Raw genomic sequence first — 6,889 nt, 5'->3', positions numbered from 1 at the left:
TTGAACAACGTTAGCGCGAAATACGCGTCGAGACGTGCCTTGCACTGCTCAACAGACACACAAACGAAGGCATATTGAATCGTATCGTTACTTGTGATGAAAAATGGATGCTATTCCACAATCGCAAGCGCTCAGCTAGTTGATTAGATTCCGGTTCAGTACCTAAACAATGCCCTAAACGAAGAATGAATACTAAGAAAGTGATGGTAACTGTTTGGTGGTTTAACGCCGGTGTAATTCTTCGCAGCTTCTCACCAAATGGCATGAGCATTAAGCTAAGCACAATAATGAGGTCACCGGTCTCCAACCAGCTTTGGTCAATCGCTCGGCTCCGCTGCTCCTGCACGACAACGCGCGACCTCATACTGCATAGCAGACGGTCTGTAAGTTACAAGAGCTAGGGGTTTTAAGTTCTCCGTCATCCACTGTACTCACCAGATCTTCCACTTTTTCCAGAATTTGGATAACTTTTTGGCGGAAAAAAAATTCAATACCCGAAAAGCAGCCAACAAAACGCCTTTGAAGAGTTTTTTGCCTCCCGTCGAGTAGTTTTTCAAGAAAGGCATCAATATGTTACCACTACGTTGGCAAAAATAGGTAAAGACCTAAAGAGAGACCTAAGGCTAATAATTATAACTAATCATAGGTAAAGACCTATTATAACTAACAGTTTATTTTGTCATGTCTGGGCTAATACTTTTTTTATACGAATAGGTAGACAAAGAACCTTACAATCCTGATGAGTTTGTTTATTTTTTTGCCATTTTTTCGGTACATATAAAAGAATCCGAAAATTGAGACAAGTTTGATCAAAATAATTCCATCTGCTGCCTTTGAAATACACAGGTCAAAGACGGGAAGCAGCGTTTTTTGCCATTTTTTCGGTACATATAAAAGAATCCGAAAATTGAGACAAGTTTGATCAAAATAATCCATCTGCTGGCTTTGAAATACACAGGTCAAAGACGGGAAGCAGCGTCTTTGGTGCGACAAAGTCAGTTCTGCGGTCACCAACCCGCCTGCCCAGCGTGGTGACTATGGGCAAAACACATGAGTTCACGTTATTTTTAGCGTAAACTTGTGGAGGCCTATGTCCAGCAGTGGACTGTATAGGCTGTAATGATGATGATGATGAATGATGATCAAAATAATGACGGCCGTTCTGTGTAATCATTTTGATCAAACTTGATCTCAGCGGCGCCTAAACACCGACGGCCGCGGGTTTGGTTCCCGCTCGGAGTGGATATTTTTGTTTGTACAAATATTTATTTCCGGTCTAGTTGTTTGCCTCTTTGGCTCTCCCCAATGTGCTTCGGAGAGCACGTTAAGCTGTCGGCCGTGGTTGTTATAATACACACCTGATAGCGGTTGTAACTCATAGTAGGGAATATATCCGCTGACCTGCAGTGGAGCAGCATAGTAGATTAAGCTCTGATTGTTTTCCTACATGGGGAAAAGAGGCCTATCTCCAGCAGTGGGATATTAAAGGTTAAATCGATAATCAAAATATACAAAGCAATCGAGTGTCTGGCGGACGTTTGTTTGTAAGAGATTAAATTACCATAGAGTTTCTAAGTATCACTCAGGGATGAAGGAGTTAGAACTTTACTCGATACAGATGAAACTTTGTTGAGGATAATATGAGATTACCAAACGAGCTACGTGGTTTTGATCGCGTTTGCGTTAACGTTGGTGGGATGTTATAAATCATAAGTTTTAAACGAGTATATAAGTTGTAGTTATTCTTAGTTTCGAGAAAATTAGCTAAACACGTTTCTCAACTTAAAAGTGAAACAAAAAAATATTTTGTTGTTAGATCTATAATGCATTGGCAATTTAATAAGACTTTCAATACCTCAGTTTCCATTTATTTTGATTTAGATTTATTAGATTATGTAAAACCTACTTGGACCGACTGAAATTAATTATGGATATTAGTGGCGTAGTCAAGCAAAAGTACTATAACATTAAGTTACAATATGAATATTTATTTTTACTATACATTTGCTCTATTATTTCAGTATATTATTACAAAACTTTTCTCTTGAAATGCTAAATTATAAAATGAATAATTCAAGTGCTATCTACAGCAGCATTCACGCTTAATTGAATGAGTAAATCTATTCTAAACTGTTAAATAGAACAACATTATTTTACCTCAGCTAAAATAACTAAATTCAAGAGTTTATCATAGTTAATATTTGTATCAGGAAACGATGCTGCAAATGATTAATTTGACAATACTATTGTACAGTAGTTACAGCAACTTGCTAGCAGTAATAGCTAAACAGTAAATAGAATTCGATCCATTACAAACATTTATACTGGTCATACAGTTTCTTGTCGTTGTCTGGGTGTTTAGGAATATGTTGTGTTTCCAGATTCCCGACCAGGGTTTAACATTTTACTTGGGGAGCATTGAATATAAACCGTTTGTTAATATATATACATCCATTCACTCTCAATCAGTTGCGTTTAAAATATATTTTTTTAGGTGGGTCAAACATAGAAATAAAGCAAACTTAAACTAAATTAGTAGTAATTTATTTTATATAATCGAACCTGTAATAAATAAACCTTTGCCTATGCATTTACGAGTATTTGATTTTGATATAAATAACAATATACCATATAATAAAAATAACCTATCAATTCTTTATAAATCGGTTAGTTCCCAATTACTGTAAAATGAAACATAGGCTAAGTACTATTTGTAACCATTTTATTTATTTATTTGAATACGAAAAGTTGTTTGACTTCAAAATCTATTCCGTTTTTGATAATTAAAACTAGTTTAACTTTTTAAGTACGGTCTGATACAAGAATTTTAAACAAGAATTATTCACGTAACTTTTATTGATAACATTATATTTTAAACATACGTTTTATTCATGTACGAGTATATTGCATTCGTAGTAACGTTTGTGTAGAGAACGATATTTACAAGTCCAAGGGGCGACTATATGAAATATAATATCACTAATTCAAGATTTGCTCGAATTTCGCCACAAACTTTATGGTTACTTCAACGTAATTCTAATTTAAAAGGGTGTAAATAACAGCCGTCAGCTTTGCCTTTCCTAAAGCTTTCCGAGGACAATGTTGTCCTGTAACCCAATATGTATCTTTGGTGTAAATTTCCACTCTTTTAACAGATAAAACAAATTTTGAATGTTATTGTTTGCAGTAATAATAAAAAAATAAGTGAGTTTCTTACTTTGTTGCCATGATTAAAGCATAGCTATATTTTAACACTCACTCGGGATTCCATAATGTCAAAAAATATACGTAGGAAGATAAAAAGAATTTAGATTAAGATAAAGATATTTGTATTGACTATTTGAATTAAAAAAATATCTGGGAAACTATAATATTCATCATTTAAAGACAAAGTTGAGTAACCGATTTAAGAATACTTCTGAAGAAATATAAATTATAAAACATAGTTACTTTAATTTTTTTTCAATAGCAGAAATTATAATTATCGTGAGCTAAAAAAATACCCTTTAAAATTTAGTTGTTTTGAAATTAAATCAAATTTAAATAAAATGTCGATTTTGTAAATAAATAAAAATAACACCTAAATAACGAAAATAATAAAAAATATTAAAGTCCACTTATTTTTTATAGGCAATATTAGCTTAACAGATAATTAAATGCACTTAGGAAATAAATTTATTTCAAAATGCGGTTTTTATTTCAGTTGTATCTTAATTACTGTGAACTCTCACGTTTTAAAGGCTTACATTTTGTGCAAATTTAAATTACTCCGCTTCGCAAACAGCTGACGCAACACGATAGGACTTGTATACAAAGAGATATTTATGTAATATTCCAACTCTTTTTATAAGCCTTCGTCTAATGAATATGAAATGAAGTCACCCACAGAACTTTTCATTTCACAATATATTATTTTTTCAATATAAAAAAACTAAGCTTATTTTTTATTTCAGTTTTCAGACATTTATTTCTCATAAGACTAAGTGTTCACTTATAATGAGATGGACAATTTTATAATATTATTTAAAAATTACAACTATGTCGCAGCGCAAACTTAAAGTAATAAAATCAGGTTAAATGTAGGTGCTTATATAAAACAATAGTTATAAAAAAGCAATATTTAATATATGTTACATTGACGGGCTAGACTGTAGTAGTACTGTATTAATTTACCACGCACACACTTCTTCGCAGAATGGCTTGTGCCTTCGGCGAGATAACAACTGTTATGATTATTGATGTACGACCATAGTGAGTATTTCAATATTAGAAATTAATAAATTTGTACCGAAAATAATTTAAGTATTTTGATTATATACAAAAGTAAACACGTTGTATCTAACTATTATTACACGTTCTATCTTCTGGTATTAAGTATTTTATATTTATATTTATATATAGTCTCTATTTTATAATATATGTACAAAAATATTATTATATAACGATTTAATGTAGCGTATTTAACATATTTGGAAACATTTTCCCTATAACTGAAATTATTAGCTTATGTTATATTTACGTAATACACGTAAATAACGAACCATTGATATTTTTATATCCGTATTTTTGGGCTGTCAGTCTCTTTCGGCTTAGTGAGCCTTTCGTTTCAAACATTTGTCGTAACTCACCAGGGAATGTTCGACACAGAGTTATTCCCTTGTTGCTTGGTGACAGGTCTTTTGTCGGCGCCAAATGGGCCAAAATATTGCTATCGACTTTATTTCAATACTTCATCATTTTTACTATATTGTAAAGAAGATATATATACATATATATATGCTTCAGACAACTGCTCCAATGCAGGTTAGCGGATATATAATGTAGTCTCGGTCTAATAATATTTTTGTCATCTTCCTTTCCTCTACCTATTGTGAAGTTCTAATTGAATTCTGACTCTGAAATTCGATTGTGATTTCATCTATTTGTCGGGATAAGCTTCAAACAGCTGCGCTAACATTTTTACTAGTACTAATAATTAACTTTTTCTCATTATTATGTATTGTAACCTACACTTTGAACCGGAAAGCACGCTGACTGCCAAAAACGACTGTCAAGGTTAACATAATTATTGAAGAGGATGCACTTGCAATTGTATTTTTATTTATTTATTACTTAATATACATAAATAATTAGCCGTCATACAATGAAATAAAAATTCAATGTCACTCAGCAAACAATAGAAAAAAAAGTATTCAATAACTCATACGCATGCTAGAAACCACGAATAAGCTTAAATATGCTTATTGTCAATTGTATTCACAAACATGCATCCTTAAATACTTAAAAAATAACCTCTTTTACGAATAGTATTATAATTTTTATTATTTAAAAACAATTTTAAAATAATCATTACAACTTAAAAAGCATCAATTATGTACGAATATGCTTTGACATGGCTCATTGTATATGAATGGAATTTAAAACCTGACCTCAATGTGAATTTTAAGTGAGAGCAAGACGCTGTTCTGTTAACTGCTTAAAATCTTGTCTAAAGAATTTTAATGGCGTACCTCGACTATTTCCCGAGAGGACCATTTTTAAGTTCGCTTTACAAAAAATATTGAATAACTAGATTTAATGTGGTTTGTAATTCTCAAAGAACAAGTTTTATGTCTTTTTTGATTAAATAACAAATATAGTGGCATTAGGTTGTGCTTAATTTAAAAAAATAGGTAGATTTTTAATCAGTTATTCGTTATCAATATTGAAAAGAAATCTTTAAGTCTTAAAGATTCCTTGTAACATTTAAGTGATGTTGTCTTAACGTGTTTATTCTTTTGTTAAATCAATTTAATTGAAATTCAAAGTTACTAAATATAATGAGTACGTTCAAATTTTTTTCTGACCCGTACAAGGGCGTGTAACATGAATAAAAAAATATTCACGGGTCATTTTCGAGTGTCAAGCTAGAAAATAAAAATAAAAAAGTTTTGCAAACTCTATTTTACTGTGAACCAATGTAAGGTTGTTTGTGAAGTTGTAGAATATATTTTTTCATGTTTAAATAATTTATTTTGATGCCTTCAATTCTATTTATTTAGATAAAATTACGAGAAATCCTTACATCAAAATTTTAAGACTAATAAAATATCAAGTAGAGCCGGATGTTTCTTAGGGCATAGTCAGATTAAGATAATACTAGCAAGTCCAAATGATGTTTCTTTTAGTTGTCATGGTATACGTTACCATCCATAGATGCAGGTCTATGATCAAAAATAAAAGTGGATTATTGAAGATCTACTGTTTTATAATTGGGTATGTCTTAAAGTGTCAAACTATGAAATACTCCCTTTGAAATATGCAGACCACAAGTTCCTGCAAAATCTTAAGGAATGCATCCGCCCCGAGCTCGGATTACGTTGTATGCACGCCGTAAGATTAGTTTTCCTCCTTTGTAAAATTCTTTTACGATACTTAGAAATTTCCGAAAAAGAATAGTAACTTTAAATCCTTTGGTAGAGTCATTACAACACGATAGCTTTATATAGCTTACTAGCATCCCGCCCTGGCTTCGTACGGGTATTTAACAAAAATTTAAGGCATGGGAAAGTATGTACGCATCAAGTTGATAATGGTTCTATCTGGTTAATGTTTCTATTAATATAGACTAACCTTCATGTTAACGAAAATATATTTTTCTTAAAAAACAGATATCATGACAGATAACGAAAATTAAATAATTATTAGTTACATGACCTAATTCAGCTTGTCATTATTTTAAATTACAGTGCAGAATAAAGAGTACATCTTTTACACTAGCTGAGTCCGCGACTTCGTCCTCGAGGAAATTAACAAAAAACTTACTTTTCAGTTCACAGAGCTATAATATAAATAAATTTCTAAAATAATAGTAACCTAAGTTACTCCTTATTACATCTGCTATCTGTTA

Source organism: Melitaea cinxia, chromosome 4 (genome assembly GCF_905220565.1).
Source record: "Melitaea cinxia chromosome 4, ilMelCinx1.1, whole genome shotgun sequence".
NCBI lineage: Eukaryota > Metazoa > Arthropoda > Insecta > Lepidoptera > Nymphalidae > Melitaea > Melitaea cinxia.
The sequence above is the reverse complement of the archived record's forward strand: the minus strand, read 5'-3'. Positions refer to the sequence as shown.